The following is a 17,437-nucleotide window of genomic DNA, read 5'->3' as shown; positions in this document are numbered from 1 at the left end:
TGATGCGGAAAATCTGTCTGTGAAGGTTTAGAATAAGAAGTAAGGTTCTTACTAATGGTTTCAGCAGATACTGAATCATTTGGATTCTTTGAAGGTAGATTTCGTCTTTGTGATTTGTCCACAGCCTCCTTCATGGTCTGCTCAATCCGTTTTCCAGTTCCAAACCTTCTCTTTTTCTCAGCTTTACCACCATACTATTCTTTATCATCAAACTTTTGACTATTAAGGTCATTTACAGTTTTTGCTGCTTCATCAACATTTTTCCAAAATTCGGAGAACTAGTTTCGTAGTTTGGGGTGTTTTTCGGAAACTTCACATTCGAAGTATGTAAGTCCAGGAGGTAGACGTTATATGTACACATATAACTGTTGGCGTAGACGTACTACAAGATTTCAAAATACTGATTGCTAATTCCCGATAGTTGGTATGTCAATTGCCGTTACAAGATGTGGATGAGTACATGATAAGGTTTCAATGAGTATAAGGATTTTTCGGAAGGTCAAAGATCAATGAAGTTGTTGGTAAATTTACTGCTAATGTGGTGGAACATGAAAGGTTCCCCAGTAACAAAAATGTATATATCAAGGTTATAATTAGGCTAATCTGAAAAGTAGAAGTTGACTGGTTAGAAGTGTGGTAAAACTGGATACTTTGAACAGGGATTGCAAGATTATTTTCGGTAATAACAATGCTAAAGGATCTTTCGCCGTTTTGAAGTCAAAGTATAGCTTTGAAAGATGTAGAGATCTAAGAATGATGTCACCCATTAAATCTTGGCTTGGATTCTGGTCCGTCAATATCAGAATATGTAATTGAATTTGTATGGAAACGATTGTATATCGCTGTGAGCATAGTTAATAATTTTTGAATCAAAGTTGAAGAATGTACAATATAACATATTAATTGTGAACTTATATATTTCCCGAGTATTACCTACCCGTTAAAGATTTCACAACTAATACTTTGTACAAAAGAATTTTTATTGCCGTTTTTATGAGAATATATGTATGTATATTTTCTTCAGATGTAATACAGATTTAATGAGTTAATATCATATTAAGCTCATTTGATTTTTGGCTGGAATTAGAAATGAATAATCTCTAAAATATTAAAGATTACTTAATCTTTGTGGAGTATTTCGCTAATGAAATCAATACTTCATTATTTATTCTTATTGATATTCCTTGGTGAAGGATGTTGATGCTCGTGAAATTCTTGTGAACCTTACAAGGCACAGATGATGTTTTCTGGATAGTTTCGAGTACATCGAAAATGAAAATGTAAAATCAATTATGTAATTGAATAATACACTTGGTTTATTATGAAATGAAATTCATTGGATTGAAACAGAGATTGTAGTTAACGATGGTTAATTTGTTAAGGAAGGATGTACATCATTGCATATTAGTAATATGAACTAACCGGGTAGTACCTACCAGTTAAGATTCACACGTAATAGCTTAGTACGAAAAGATTTATTTTGATTTCAAAATTCATATATATTAAATATACATAAAATTTCTTTAGGGGAAATGAGTTAATACTTCATCGGTTATTGTTGCTGGTATTTCTTGGTAACTACGGTGCGTATGACGTTGATGCTCGTGGAACAGATTGTAAAGTTGAGGTTTGCGATACGGATGTTGTTGGTGGTGATAATGGTATTGTTGGTGTTGTTGTCGGTGGTACCGTTGATGCCGGTGATGCTGCTGGTGCTTGTAACCTTTGCACCGTATTCTCCAAAGCCACTACCCTAGCGCGAAGCTCATTGACTTCTTCTACTACACCGGGATGATTGGCAGTTCGGACGAGCGGATGAATAAGATCCAGAATTTGAGATAGTATATTATCGTGACGAGATACTCTGGAAATGAGAGAGAAAATGGTGTCTCGAACAGGTTCGCCGGTAAGTTCTTCAGGTTCTTTGCCAAGAGGACAATGTGGTGGATGGAAGGGATCACCTTCTTCTTGTCTCCAATGATTAAGTAGACTACGAACCCATCCCCAATTCATCCAGAATAGATGATGGCTAATTGGTTGATCCATTCCGGTTACACTATCTTCGGAATTCAGGTGAATATCCATATCGGAATAGCTGTCGGAGGTTAAGGAATTTGAACTAGATACGGGATCCATCTTGTATAATTAGGAAGATGATTTTTGATATGAATTAGATTATAGAATTTAGTTTGGTATTCTTCAATACATAATTTACATATGTATATATAATACCAAATTCCATAAATCACGGAGAAATTTTCGGAAGATGTCAGGAAAAGTTTACAATAACAGATACGCTAAGATATAAAATTTGGTCTATACACCATCTATGCAATCAATGCAATAAGACGCGTTTAGACTTAAGATGATAGACATGTAATTTTCGATAAGAAATGATAAGCAAAACTTTTAACATGCAGACACGGTCGAAGTCCATACTTACTAATGCATCCTAACAACTATCAGTTAGACACACTCATGCAAGACCTGGTTCTCTAGGACCAATGCTCTGATACCAACTGTGACGATCGCTCCAAATCCATATGGACAAACACGTCATTCATTGATTTCATTGCGAGGTATTTGACCTCTATATGATACGTTTTGTAAACATTGCATTCTTTTGAAAAGGCACACCATATATGAATATTTAAATTAAAGGTTTTCGACATCTGATGATTTCTACATATAGACAATCACCGTAAATAATAGTTTACAACAGTACTTCCGTTGACAATGAAGTCAAAATAAGATACATGGTGATGATTTGGTGAATGCAACGTTTTCTTGAAAAATATGCCATGTAAGACTCCATGCACATAGCTTGTCTATCATATAAGCAAACAGCGGAAGACTTCTAGGAAACCTGAGAATAAACATGCAAACAAGTGTCAACACAAAGGTTGGTGAGTTCATAGTTTTAGTGTTTCGTATAATCTGTATATAAAAGTGGATCACAAGATTTCTGTTGTTTCATCTAGAAACGTTTATCAAAATATTCTACGAAATTGAGCACCCTGGTAACTAAACTTAACGTATATATAATTTATACCCTTTGTATAATCATCTTAATAATACACGCAAACCAACGTGTACGCTTCTCAAATAGCATACGTCCGTTAAAAGGCTAGTGCTCTAGCTCGGACGGGGATATCAAGCCCTATGGATCCATATACTACTACTCGCGCCCACCAGTTCTTATAACCAGCAGTTACTAGTTACCAAAGCTAAGGGATTTTCAGTTCAACTCAGTGTAGAATTAAGTATATACTTGTATCCATTGCGTTTAAAATAAATTGCATGTATTCTCAGCCCAAAAATATATATTGCAAAAGCAATTAAAAAGGGAGCAATAAAACTCACGCATATAAATATTGTAAATCAGTTAATAAAGTATTTGCATGTATTCTCAGCCCAAAAATGTAAAGAGTAAAAGGGATCATATGAAACTCACGCATATAAATCTAGTATTTTCAGTATTTATAAACAGTCGCATGTATTCTCAGCCCAAAAATATATTGAGTAAAAGGGATCATATGAAACTCACACAAAATCAGTTTTAGTATTTGTATCCATTTAGTAAAATAGATATAAAAGCATTGCATGTATTCTTAGCCCAAAAATATAAAGAGTAAAAGGGATCATATGAAACTCACGCATATAAATATTGTAAATCAGTTAATAAAGTATTTGCATGTATTCTCAGCCCAAAAATGTAAAGAGTAAAAGGGATCATATGAAACTCACGCATATAAATATTGTAAATCAGTTAATAAAGTATTTGCATGTATTCTCAGCCCAAAAATGTAAAGAGTAAAAGGGATCATATGAAACTCACCTTAGCAGCATATAAAGTTGTTCATCGTAATGTGACCGAAACTCAGATTATCAAATAATCGTAGATCTCAACATATCAATATTGAGATTCAATATTGTAGGAAAGTACGTAGACGTAACGGAGATGATAAACACTAGGTTTGATTCATAAATATATCCCCGAATATTACCCATAACCTCCTTGGCAATAACCCATAGTTTCCTTAGTTATAATCGGTTTGTAACCCGAATTAAAATACCCGTGTATCACTTGTTACAGTACCATACTACTAATTTAAAATTTTAGGCTAGAAAATATACAGAGTGATTTATTTATGTGAGTGTGTGAGTGTTTTTTTTAGTTCCTAATAAGTACTTCGTTCATATATATATATATATATATATATATATGTAAAATAATAATATAATAATATAATATATAATATAATAATAAGCCGCCATCACTTTTTATGTCGACAAACTTTTTATGTCGACAAACATTATGCGTTTCGCGTAGATAGGTACGCGGTTCGCGTATGGTGTCTTCACGAAAGTTGTAGATTTTTGAGTTACGGACGTCTGGACACCTGAATGACCCTTTTTCGAGTCAGTATGATTTAGTTATGATTTTTCTCGTGAAAGTGCGCAGGTTTAGTGATTTCCATCATTTTAACTTGAAATCTTGAGATGAAATGTTGTAGTCTTTTAGTGCTCATTAGAAACCTTTATTTTATCTTTATTTTCATTTTCATATCATTGAAAATCCATAAAAATATTTTAACAATAAAATTCTATTATATCGAAAAATGTGTCCATACTAAATCGAATAACTATAGTTCTCTAAAACTAATTACATTTACATCTTTTTATCGAAACGTTATAATAATTAAAAATCTATTATTTCGAAGAATGCTTTCATATATTTGAACTAAATCGAATAAATATAATTTAGTTTTCCAGAATTAGTTATATTCAAAATCATTCTTTAAAAGGTTTCATCTATGTCGTAAAACGTTTTCAATATTAAGAAAACTAAATAGTTAACTTTATCAAGAGACACGAGACAATCATTGTGTTGAAAGTTAATCTCTACTAACCTTTGTCCAGTAATCGTTAATTGACATATTTGTTCTTACTTGTAGGTCACTTTACCATTTATTCCGAATATCGTTAAAAAGGAAAGGTTTCATAAATCAAAGTGGACCTCTCAATAGAGACTCACGATCATACAATGTATCTGATAAATCAATCATTTGATATTATCTTTTAATTCCGTTGATAATTATATTAAACCTATATCGAAACAAATACGTTCGTGTAAAGTATTATACGCCTAATACTTTGTTAACGTTTTCAAGTTATAATATATACACATATACATATATAATCATGTCCGTTCATATAATGGTTCGTGAATCATTGGAATTTGGTCGCGGTTAAAGGAAATGTATGAACATAGTTTAAAATTCTTGAGATTCAACTTAACAAACTTTGCTTATCGTGTCGGAATAATATAAAGATTAAAGTTTAAATTTGTTCGAAAATTTCCGGGTCATCACACCAATGTTGTAGCTGAAGCTTTAAGCCGAAAGGAGAGGACGACACCTCTTCGTGTTAGGGCTCTGAACATCACCATCCATTCGAACCTCAACAGCCAGATCAGAGTAGCCCAAGATGAGGCTCTCAAGAAGGAGAATATAAATCATGAACAATTGAACATACTTGTCTCTCGATTCGAGGTTAGGGAGTCTGGACTACGATGTTATGTCGGAAGAATTTGGGTACCTCTTTATGGAGATCTACGGAACCTTATACTTGATGAAGCACACAAATCGAGATATTCGATTCACCCCGGTGCGGGTAAGATGTACCACGACCTTAAATAACAGTATTGGTGGCCGAATCTTAAGAAGGACGTTGCAACCTATGTTGGTAAGTGTTTGACTTGCTCGAAGGTTAAAACCGAGCATCAGAGACCTTCTGGGTTACTTCAACAGCCGGAAATCCCACAATGGAAGTGGGAAATGATCACAATGGATTTCATTACTAAGCTGCTGAAGACAATGGGCGGATACGATACTATTTGGGTTATTGTTGACCGCCTTACTAAATCTGCACACTTTCTAGCGATGAAGGAAACAGATACAATGGAGAGACTTGCTCAATTATACATCAAGGCGGTTGTATCTCGTCATGGTGTGCCTTTATCGATCATCTGCGATCGCGATCCCCATTTTACTTCTAGATTTTGGCTTTCTTTGCAAGAAGCCATGGGAACTCGTCTTGACATGAGTACTGCTTATCACCCTCAGACTGACGGGCAAAGTGAACGAACGATTCAGACATTGGAAGACATGTTGCGTGCATGTGTCATCGATTTCGGAAAGGCCTGGGAAAGGCATTTACCACTAGCCGAGTTCTCGTACAACAACAGTTATCACTCGAGTATTAATGCTGCACCTTTTGAAGCATTGTATGGCCGTAAGTGCCGAACTCCTATTTGTTGGGCTGAAGTAGGCGAAAAGCAAGTCACTGGACCCGAGGTAGTCCATGAAACGACGGAGAAGATTGCTCAGATTCAAGCTAGACTTAAGACTGCCCGTGATCGCCAAAAGAGTTATGCCGATCTTAAACGTAAAGGCTTTGAATTCAACGTTGGTGATCGTGTAATGTTGAAGGTTGCACCTAGGAAGGGTGTGATCCGTTTTGGAAAACGTGGAAAGTTAAACCCACGATACATTGGTCCTTTTGAAATCTTCTCGTTGCTTACCGTTTGGATCTACCAGCACAATTGAGCTCAGTTCATCCTACCTTCCACGTGTCAAACTTGAAGAAGTGTCTTGCTGCACCTGAACTTATCATACCACTTGAAGAACTTACAATTGACGACAAACTCCACTTTGTGGAAGAACCTGTTGAAATTATGGATCGAGAGATCAAAACTTTGAAACGCAAGAAGATTCCGATCGTCCGAGTATGATGGAATGCCAAACGAGGACCTGAGTTTACTTGGGAGCGAGAGGATCAAGTGATGCGGAAGTATCCCCACCTTTTCCCGACACCTCCATCTACCTCAGCTTAAAATTTCGGGACGAAATTTTCTTTAACAGGTGGGTAATGTAACGACCCTGGATTTTCCAACGTTTATTTATTAATAATTATTATTATTAATACTTGTGATTAAACGAATGTATGTTATTACATTTACTTGTTACCATGATTGCCCGTACTTGACTTTAAATGCCCGAAACGTCTTTGTGACACACGAAACTTGCACGAATAATATTTTCAAGTATTATTTACATTCATGATTTATTTTATTAATCATTTTAATTAACTAAAGTTACTAGTTAATTACTTGGGCTTTAATTGGACTTATTTGTTAATTATTGGAACTTGGGCCTTTATTAGTGTTAATGGACCCATGAAGCCCACCCTACTTCTTAATTGGACTATTTAGCCCATGTCTTCCACTTGTAAGTATCAATTTAATTGTAACTAGTTGTTTAAAGAGACTTGGAATCTAGTTTGCACATAATCCCCATGCATGACCATCAAATAACCACCTTTGTAAGGCTTTTACATGCTTAAACTATTGGTCACTCCCTCCCTCCCTCCCCTTGCTGCTGACCGACGGCTAGGAGACTCCAAGAGGAGTGTTTTACTTTCAAATTTTACTTACTTCTTTCATTAGTTCACTTCACATTTCACACACACACTTTTACTTACAATTCTCTCAAACTTTTCTCTCATTTTGCTCTTTACTTTGTAAGTATCTTGAGTTATTTTCCTTCTCTTCTTTCTTTGTAAAACGGAATACATAACACCCTTAATCATCATCATCATTTGTTCATTTGTTGTTGTTTGATACTTGCCCTTGTTAAGTTACTTACTAGTTGTTGTTTATAGTTATTTACTTACTAGTTAGCAAGTTTATCTTTTTTTTTTAAAAACCGTAGCCTTGGCTACACAAAGCATCATCATCTTTTATCACTTGTTGTAGTTTACTTGATCATGGTTTACTTACTTACTAGTAGTTGTTTGTTACTTACTTATTAGTTTTCAAGAATCAAACTTGTTAGTTTAATTCTTCTTTTATCTTGTAATTACAAGAACACTCAAGAACATAAACTTACTAGTTTATGATTCTACACTTATTATTTCAAAAGATTTAAGGTTCATGTGTTGTAAATCATACTTGTAATTCATGTTAGTAAACTTTAAAGTTTACTTTCTTAAAGATCAAACTTTGGCTTGAATCTTTAAAGTATGAACAACCCATGAACTAGTTACTTGTTTACTTAGTTTATTACTTCATATTATGCACTTTAATTTCATGTTTGTTGGTTCAAATGGTCAAGTATTACAAGTTAATCTTGATCTCATACTTTCTTGAACTAAAATTTACTTTAAAAGTTCAAGAACATGTAAGTAAGTTTTCTTTAATTATAACTTTGTACACTTATGTAAGATCTAGACTTTTGAGTCTTGGATCTTCAAGATCACTTAAGATCTTGATTTCATAAGTTCACTTTCAAGTTTGTAACTTATTATTAGTTTTAAAGTTCATGTATGTGTTAGATCTAAGACTTTGATGTAACTTTGGTTCATCAAAACACTTGCAACACTTAAGTGAGTTGTGCTTCATGTCTTAGACTTATACTTGGGTTATGATGGTCAAACCTTGGTAAAAATGATGCAAACACTTCAACGAGTTGTACACTTGAAGCTATATGCATCAAGGATGAGAACCATGATAAGCATCGAGCACCAAGAACCACTGGAACCTACTGACCCTACTGTTTTACTGTTTCTGGGTCTGATCAATAAGACCTGGGCTGTTTTAATTTTGATTTTCAGATATCTCTGTTCGAGTATATAACTTTTCATATAGGACTCATCTTAATCCAAGTTACGGTTTAGGATTTATGGCCCTCCGATCGTCACTATGTCCTTTAACGTTGTGCAGAAATTTCTGACCTACTCGCACTTAGACCATCGCCACGGTCAAACGAAGACGAGTTTGCTTCTATAAATTTTAACACAACTAAAGGACTCATATACGGAGCCATGGCCACTGGTCTCACCTTATTTCAGTAGGTATAGAGTCCGTGGTGACTGACCGAACTCAGCCTTTGTTTTAAACTCTTTTCACGAACGAAACTTACTTTACACCTTTTGTTAAATGATGAATGATGATGACCCTTAAGACCTTATTTACATACTTTTAAACCTATTCGGACGATTTACTGACTTAGTACTATTTGATTTAGGTTGAGGACCCGTTTGGACAACCTTCATTACTTGCTTACTTTCCGAGTCATACTTTACCGCCACTTTATCATTGTGAGTTATAGCTGTTGGGAATTAACAAGTTTGATAGTACTTAAAACCTTTTGAGAATCATTATGAACGGAAGCGTGAAACTTTCAAATTTTACTTGTTATCTTTAAACCAATTTAAAGTTAAGTCCCACATGGATCAAGTTGCTAAATATACTTACAAATTAAAGAGAAGGAAAGAGTTTATTATACCTCCTTAAACTAAGTTTAAGGGCTGAATTTGATGAGCAATGAAGAAGAAATAATGCACCAACACTACCCTTTCACTTGGCTACACCTTAGAACTTTAATAAGCTAATTAACCAAGCTTTAAGACCACCTTATTAGGCTTCCAAAACCGAACAGCAGCTGTCCAAAATGAGCAGGAAGTTTATGAAGATGATGACTTGAAAAAGCTTCTAACTTGAAGCCTCAAGTGTTGCATACCCCAAGCAATAACCCCAACACCTATATCTTTGGTTAGGATTTGAATTTCACTTGAATTAAGCTAGTTTAATGAGCTTGAAACCTCTCCTTTTTCTGCAGAAAAGTCGACCAGCAGCTGACCAAAAGAGAGGGTTATTTCACTTGTATTAAGCTAGTTTAATGAGCTTGAAACCTCTCCTTTTTCTGCAGAAAAGTCGACCAGCAGCTGACCAAAAGAGAGGGTTATTTCACTTGTAAGATCATGTATTATTGCTTTGTGAAATGAATCAAAACCTTGGTCAAAACATTAAGCATGAGCATGAGAACTTGTGTAGCCTTGAAGACCACAAAACAAGAGCATGCTTGTCCCATTTTTCCTTATAAATTTCGGCCATATAAGGGGTTTTTATAAAACCATGAATTTCTTTATAAAACTTGTAATTTATGTATAAAATCCCATGGTTTTATTTGATACTTTCACATTATTTTATAATCCTTTTATAAAATATAACACAACATAATTATTTAAACCTATAAATAATTATATATATATATATATATATATATAAATTATCCAAATAATTTATCTCAAGTGATTATATTTCAGAAGCCCGATTTTCTGAAATCCAAGTGTCGCGTATTTGTTTAATGATCCATTCGTTAAGATCAAATACGTATAAGGTGTCGGTAAGCTTGTTATTGGGTATGACCCGACTTGGATCATAACACGTTAGCCACATTAATTTAATATGTCTCTCGGGCATACGAAGTACCTTCAATCTCCCACTTGCACGAGAAACACAAGAAATTAATGCAAGTGATGGATACAGCCTAACACACCGTCCATCACCCCTAATATGTTATGACTTTGTGCCATTCAATAACATCATCCCTTTCGAGTTCCCATCTCGAATATGATTAGGTGAATCTTTCATTATTTCCTTTTATCCTAGATGTCATGTTAAATCCAAGAGATACAGAGTGATCACTCTCTTATAGATTTAACTTTTCAGGCCTTAGACATCTGACTCTCAACGAATAAGAGGGACAAATTCCATCTTGACTACATACGTCCTAGATATACACTTTGTAATATACCTGAGTTCTTCTTTATGTACTACCATGTTTCAGAATAGCGAAGGAAAGAATCAAGGCACAGTACTTGGTGAATATCCGAACCCAATATGTATCTCAGGTCAGAGGATACAATGATATTCGCCTTTACTCAAGGTTACATGTGATCAACCACAAAGGCTCTATACAGTAATTCTTGAGAGCGGGTCTTCCAATATTTGTTTCCCACAAATATCTATGAACCTTGGTTGCAGCCTTGCCGCACATTCAACCTATGAATGTATACCAATCCAAGTTCATAATAGTCTAAACCTCATACTTGTTCCCACAAATGTGATCGACTACGGAAATTTTGAATAATTGCTAATTCATGGATGAAATATGCAAAATAGGAACATAACTCAAATAAATTAACACCACAGTTATATTAATGAGTTTGAATAATTTCGTTCCGGTACAATACATAAATAGATCAAATCCAATCACTAGAATATCGAAGCCCTAATGCACAAACATGTCCCTCATGTTTTGGCCCATGTAAGAGCTTCGTGAGAGGATCCGCAACATTTTGATCTGTGTGAACTTTGTGAATACATATCTTTCCTTTTTCAACCTCATCCCTAATGTAGTTGAATCTCCGCTCAATGTGACGGGTCTTTTGATGAGCACGAGGTTCCTTGATTTGAGCAATCGCACCCTCGTTGTCACAAAAGATCTCAAGAGGGTCCTGAATGGAAGGGACCACTCCTAAGTCGTCGATGAATTTCTTCATCCATGCAGCTTCCTGAGCTGCCAATGAGGCGGCAATGTACTCCGACTCTGTAGTGGATAACGCAACAACTTCCTGTTTCGCACTCTTCCAAGAGACCGCACCACCATTTAACATGAATACATAACCGGATTGTGATCGGGAGTCATCTCGATCAGTTTGGAAACTCGCGTCCACATAACCTTTTACAACGAGTTCCTCCTCACCAGACCCATATATAAGAAACATATCCTTAGTCCTTCTAAGGTATTTCAATATACATTTAACCGCAGTCCAATGACTATTTCCTGGGTTATTCTGGTATCTACTTGTCAAGCTTAGAGCGCATGACACATCCGGTCTAGTACATATCATTGCATACATGATAGACCCAATAGCAGATGCGTATGGGACTTTCTTCATTCCCTCTTGTTCATCTTTCGTGGTAGGACACTGAGATGAACTGAGAATGGTTCCCTTTTGAATAGGTACCAAACCTTTCTTAGAGTTTTCCATCTTGAACCTTTTCAAGACTTTATCAATGTATGTACTTTGGCTTAAACCTATCAATCTCTTGGATCTATTCCTATAGATTCCAATCCCCAATATGTATTGTGCTTCTCCAAGATCCTTAATGGAGAAGCAACTCTTTAGCCAAGTTTTGACTTCTTGCATTGTGGTTATATCATTCCCAAATAATAATATATCATCCACATATAGCACAAGGAACATTATAGAGCTCCCACTAGCCTTCTTGTATACACAAGCTTCATCACCATTTTTAATGAAGCCAAATTTCTTTGCCTCTTCATTAAAACGATGATTCCACATTCTAGATGCTTGTTTCAATCCGTAGATCGATTTCTTTAACTTGCATACCTTTTTAGGATTTTTCGGATCGACAAAACCTTCGGGCTGTACCATATAGACATCTTCCTCAAGATATCCATTTAGGAAAGCAGTTTTGACATCCATTTGCCAAATTTCGTAATCATAATGAGCAGCGATGGCAAATAATATCCTAATAGACTTTAGCATTGCCACAGGCGAGAAAGTTTCATCATAGTCAACCCCTTGAGTTTGAGTGAAACCCTTTGCTACAAGTCTAGCTTTGTATGTATCCAAGTTTCCATGTATGTCGGTTTTCATTTTGAAAATCCACTTGCAATCAACTAGCTTAGAGCTAGGAGGTTGCTCAACAAGTTCCCAAACTTGGTTGTCATACATGGATTGCATCTCGGCGTTCATGGCTTCCTGCCATTTATCTTTATCAATCCTTGATAAAGCATCTTTGTAGTTTACCGGTTCATCCAAATCAACCGTATAGCAACCATCCACGAGAAAACCATATCTCTCAGGAGGATTACTAATCCTACTAGATCTTCGAACGTCTTGTGTACCTTGATCATCTACTTGATCATTTTTAACATCCTCATGTTGAGTGCTAGTGTCAACCAATTGTGTATCATCGGCTTGATCTTGTACCTCTACAAGATCTATTTTCCTTTCACCATCACCTTCCATAAGGAACTTGGTTTCAAGGAATTCCGCTTTCCGAGCAACAAATACCGTTTGCTCGGATGGATCATAGAAGTAATATCCCATGTCATCTTTGGGATATCCTATGAAGATACACTTTGTGGATCGAGCATGTAGCTTATTTGCTACGTAACGCTTAGGATAAGCTTCACATCCCCATACTTTCAAGTATGAAAGAGAAGGAGGTTTTCCAAACCACATCTCATGAGGAGTTCGTTCCACTTTCTTGGTTGGGGCCATATTTAAAATACGAGCCGCGGAGCTTAGACAATAACCCCAAAATGATAGAGGTAACGAGCTTCTAGCCATCATAGATCGAACCATATCCATTAGGGTTCGGTTCCTCCTTTCGGAAACTCCATTAAGTTGGGGTGTTCCGGGTGGAGTAAGTTGCGAGATAATCCCACAACTCCTAAGATGATCTTGGAAAGCATCGCTTAGGTATTCACCTCCTCTATCGGTACGTAGTACCTTAATTGTCTTATTGAGTTGATTTTGTACTTCGTTTTGATATTCTTTGAATGCTTCAAACGTTTCGTCCTTGTGTCTTAATAAGTAGACATATCCGAAACGACTAAAGTCATCAATGAAAGTAACAAAGTATCTTTCACCATTCCTAGTCATGGGTTTAAAGGGTCCACATACATCCGAATGTATTAATCCCAATAAATCTTTAGCCCTTTCATAAGTCCCTTTGAAAGGTGCTTTAGTCATCTTGCCTTGTAAACAAGATTCACATACATCAAACGAATCCATTTCATTTGATTTCAAAAGTCCATTCTTTTGAAGTGTATGCATTCGGTTCTTGTTTATATATCCAAGGCGACAATGCCATAAATAGGAATCACTCAAATCCCTTTTGAGTTTCTTGGTGCTAGTATGGTATATAGAGCTCGATGATGCGTCATCATGAACCAATTCATAAATTCCATTTGAAGGCGAAGCCTTGAAATAGAATACATTATCTTTAGAAAAATGGATATCATCATCAATAAAATTAACATTGAAACCACATTGTCTTAAGCGAGAAATAGAAATAATGTTTCGACATAAATCCGGTGCATACAAAACATTTTCTAAAATAAGCTTCAATCCACTTGGAAGCTTCAAAACAAATTCTCCTTGAGCTTTAACATGCACCTTTGCACCATTGCCCATATAGAGACTTGATGTTCCCGCTTTATGATCACTTCTTTTGAACCCCTGCAAAGTATTGCAAATATGAGTTCCACATCCCGTGTCTAATACCCATGTATTAGAAGAAGTAATACTAAGCTCTATATATACCATGTATATATTACCTGAGGTTTGCCCTGCATCCCTCTTGTCCTTCAACTCTTTAAGATAGACCGGACAGTTTCGTTTCCAATGACCCATCTCACCGCAACCGAAACATGGGTCTTCCTTGGGGTTTGCCTTCTCGGCTACCTTTTGCTTCTTTGCCTTGTTGATGGTTGGGGTAACCATCTTCCCCTTCCCTTTGCCTTGATGGGCGGGTCCTTTTCTCTTAGTCACCTTTGGCTTAGAGGTGTTACCTTTAGACCCACCTTGATCGATTGCTAACACGGGTAAAGTCCTTTTACCCATGCTAGTTTCCGCCGTCCTAAGCATACCATGAAGCTCACCTATGCTCTTATCCATCCCATTCATGTTGTAATTAATTACAAATTGATCAAACCTCTTTGATAGGGAGTTAAGGATAAGATCGGTGGCTAACTCATTAGATATGTTAAGGTTAAGACGGTTAGCACGATCGATAAGGCTCTTCATCTTAAGTACATAAGATGAAACCGATTGGGTATCGTCCATACGACAAGCATGAAGCGCCCGAACCGTTTCGAAACGCTCAACACGTGCTTGTTGGAGAAACATCTCCTTCAATTGTGTTATCATGTCGTATGCGCTATGATGCTCGAAATCCTTTTGGAGTTCGGGTATCATAGTCCCAAGCATTAAGCATGAGACTTGAAGGGAGTCGTGGCAATACTTATCGTAAGAGGCCATTGCCTCCACATCACTCTCATCCGGTTGATCGGGAATGGGGTCCTCAAGCACATACATTTTATCCTCTTGTTTGAGGACAATCCGAAGATTGCGGAACCAATCCATAAAATTTGTATGGTTGAGTTTGTCTTTCTCGAGGAGAGACCGTAACGATAGGTTGTTAAAGTTAAGTGGTGCATTGTTCATGTTGTTGTTGTTATTTGCGGCCATCTACAAAATTCAACAAAGTTCATTTAAGCATTGATTTAGATTTAATAGACAATACCCTTTAATTTGTTTTATTAAATGTTAGAATCCAACGGTAAATCAAATTTCGGTTAGGTGACCTTTATCCCGTCATTTGATTTAGCTAGGTAGTCGTAATGACAATTGCAATCCTTTTGCAACTTCTAATTTATGGGATCATGCAATCCTTTTGCATGGCATATTAATCCCATCAACGCCTATTTGTTCCTCATGCTTCGGTGACCCTAAGTTCATGATTCCCAAATCAAGTTGTCCTACTTGTGTAGACATGTAAACTTAACATGCAAGTGGTTAGGTGACCTTTATCCCACATGTATGCAAAGTGTACCTTATTCATGTTAGTTCACTCATGACGGTTAGGTGACCTTTATCCCATCAAGAGATTCCTAATATGTCTAAGTGTTTCCACAAAAGGATGGCGTTTAACTTGTTTACCTTGTTTTAGTTAAGGGATTTTAGGTTTTCTACATTCTAGTTTAGAAAACAAAGTGCTATACACCAACATGCATTTGGTGTGTAGTATGTTTATGAAAAACCCATTTTCATGTACCTTTTAGTAACCAATTACTAGTTTTAACCATTTCATTACCTTTTTAAATAAACCATTTTACTTAAGTCTAATAACCAATTATTAGTGTCATTTTGTTATGTTTTATTATAACCAATTATAATTTATCATGCAAGTTCATAACATGTGATGATCTTGTAGCAACCAAACATACAAACATACACAAACATGCATAACAAAGTGTTCACAATCAAGAGCCATTTTGGTGGACATTTGTTTAGCCAAAAAACAAATGTCACCTAAGAGGGTTAACCAAAGTAAGAGATTTTTACCAAAACCTCCCACTTAAACTTGTAACTTCATAAGCTTCATCTTGAATCTTCTTCATGAATCTTCACTTTCATTTTACAAAATCATATCCTAATACAATTTTTCTAGAAAATGAAATAACAACCTATTCTATTTTACATACCAAATGTAAAACAAATTACATAGCCAAAATAATAATTATTACATGCCAATTGAATGAATAATATTACATACCAAATGAATATAACAAATCAACCAAATATAGCATGCAATCAACACAAGGTCAAGGCTAGGATTGTGAACTTTAACATGCAACCAAAATGACCAAAATGACAAGTTCCAAACCCCTTTTGGAACATCAAAATTTCGGCCATCATATCAAACCCACCCAAACCCGACAATTTTTGTATTCCATTTTCATGCATGTACTTGGAATGCAAATATAGTGGGTTTAAAGACAACAATTCGAAGCATATTTCAACAACTTCGGCTCTAGATACCATTGTTGGGAATTAACAAGTTTGATAGTACTTAAAACCTTTTGAGAATCATTATGAACGGAAGCGTGAAACTTTCAAATTTTACTTGTTATCTTTAAACCAATTTAAAGTTAAGTCCCACATGGATCAAGTTGCTAAATATACTTACAAATTAAAGAGAAGGAAAGAGTTTATTATACCTCCTTAAACTAAGTTTAAGGGCTGAATTTGATGAGCAATGAAGAAGAAATAATGCACCAACACTACCCTTTCACTTGGCTACACCTTAGAACTTTAATAAGCTAATTAACCAAGCTTTAAGACCACCTTATTAGGCTTCCAAAACCGAACAGCAGCTGTCCAAAATGAGCAGGAAGTTTATGAAGATGATGACTTGAAAAAGCTTCTAACTTGAAGCCTCAAGTGTTGCATACCCCAAGCAATAACCCCAACACCTATATCTTTGGTTAGGATTTGAATTTCACTTGAATTAAGCTAGTTTAATGAGCTTGAAACCTCTCCTTTTTCTGCAGAAAAGTCGACCAGCAGCTGACCAAAAGAGAGGGTTATTTCACTTGTATTAAGCTAGTTTAATGAGCTTGAAACCTCTCCTTTTTCTGCAGAAAAGTCGACCAGCAGCTGACCAAAAGAGAGGGTTATTTCACTTGTAAGATCATGTATTATTGCTTTGTGAAATGAATCAAAACCTTGGTCAAAACATTAAGCATGAGCATGAGAACTTGTGTAGCCTTGAAGACCACAAAACAAGAGCATGCTTGTCCCATTTTTCCTTATAAATTTCGGCCATATAAGGGGTTTTTATAAAACCATGAATTTCTTTATAAAACTTGTAATTTATGTATAAAATCCCATGGTTTTATTTGATACTTTCACATTATTTTATAATCCTTTTATAAAATATAACACAACATAATTATTTAAACCTATAAATAATTATATATATATA

The sequence above is a fragment of the Rutidosis leptorrhynchoides genome, chromosome 7 (assembly GCF_046630445.1).
Source record: "Rutidosis leptorrhynchoides isolate AG116_Rl617_1_P2 chromosome 7, CSIRO_AGI_Rlap_v1, whole genome shotgun sequence".
NCBI lineage: Eukaryota > Viridiplantae > Streptophyta > Magnoliopsida > Asterales > Asteraceae > Rutidosis > Rutidosis leptorrhynchoides.
Note: the sequence above shows the minus strand (reverse complement) of the source record.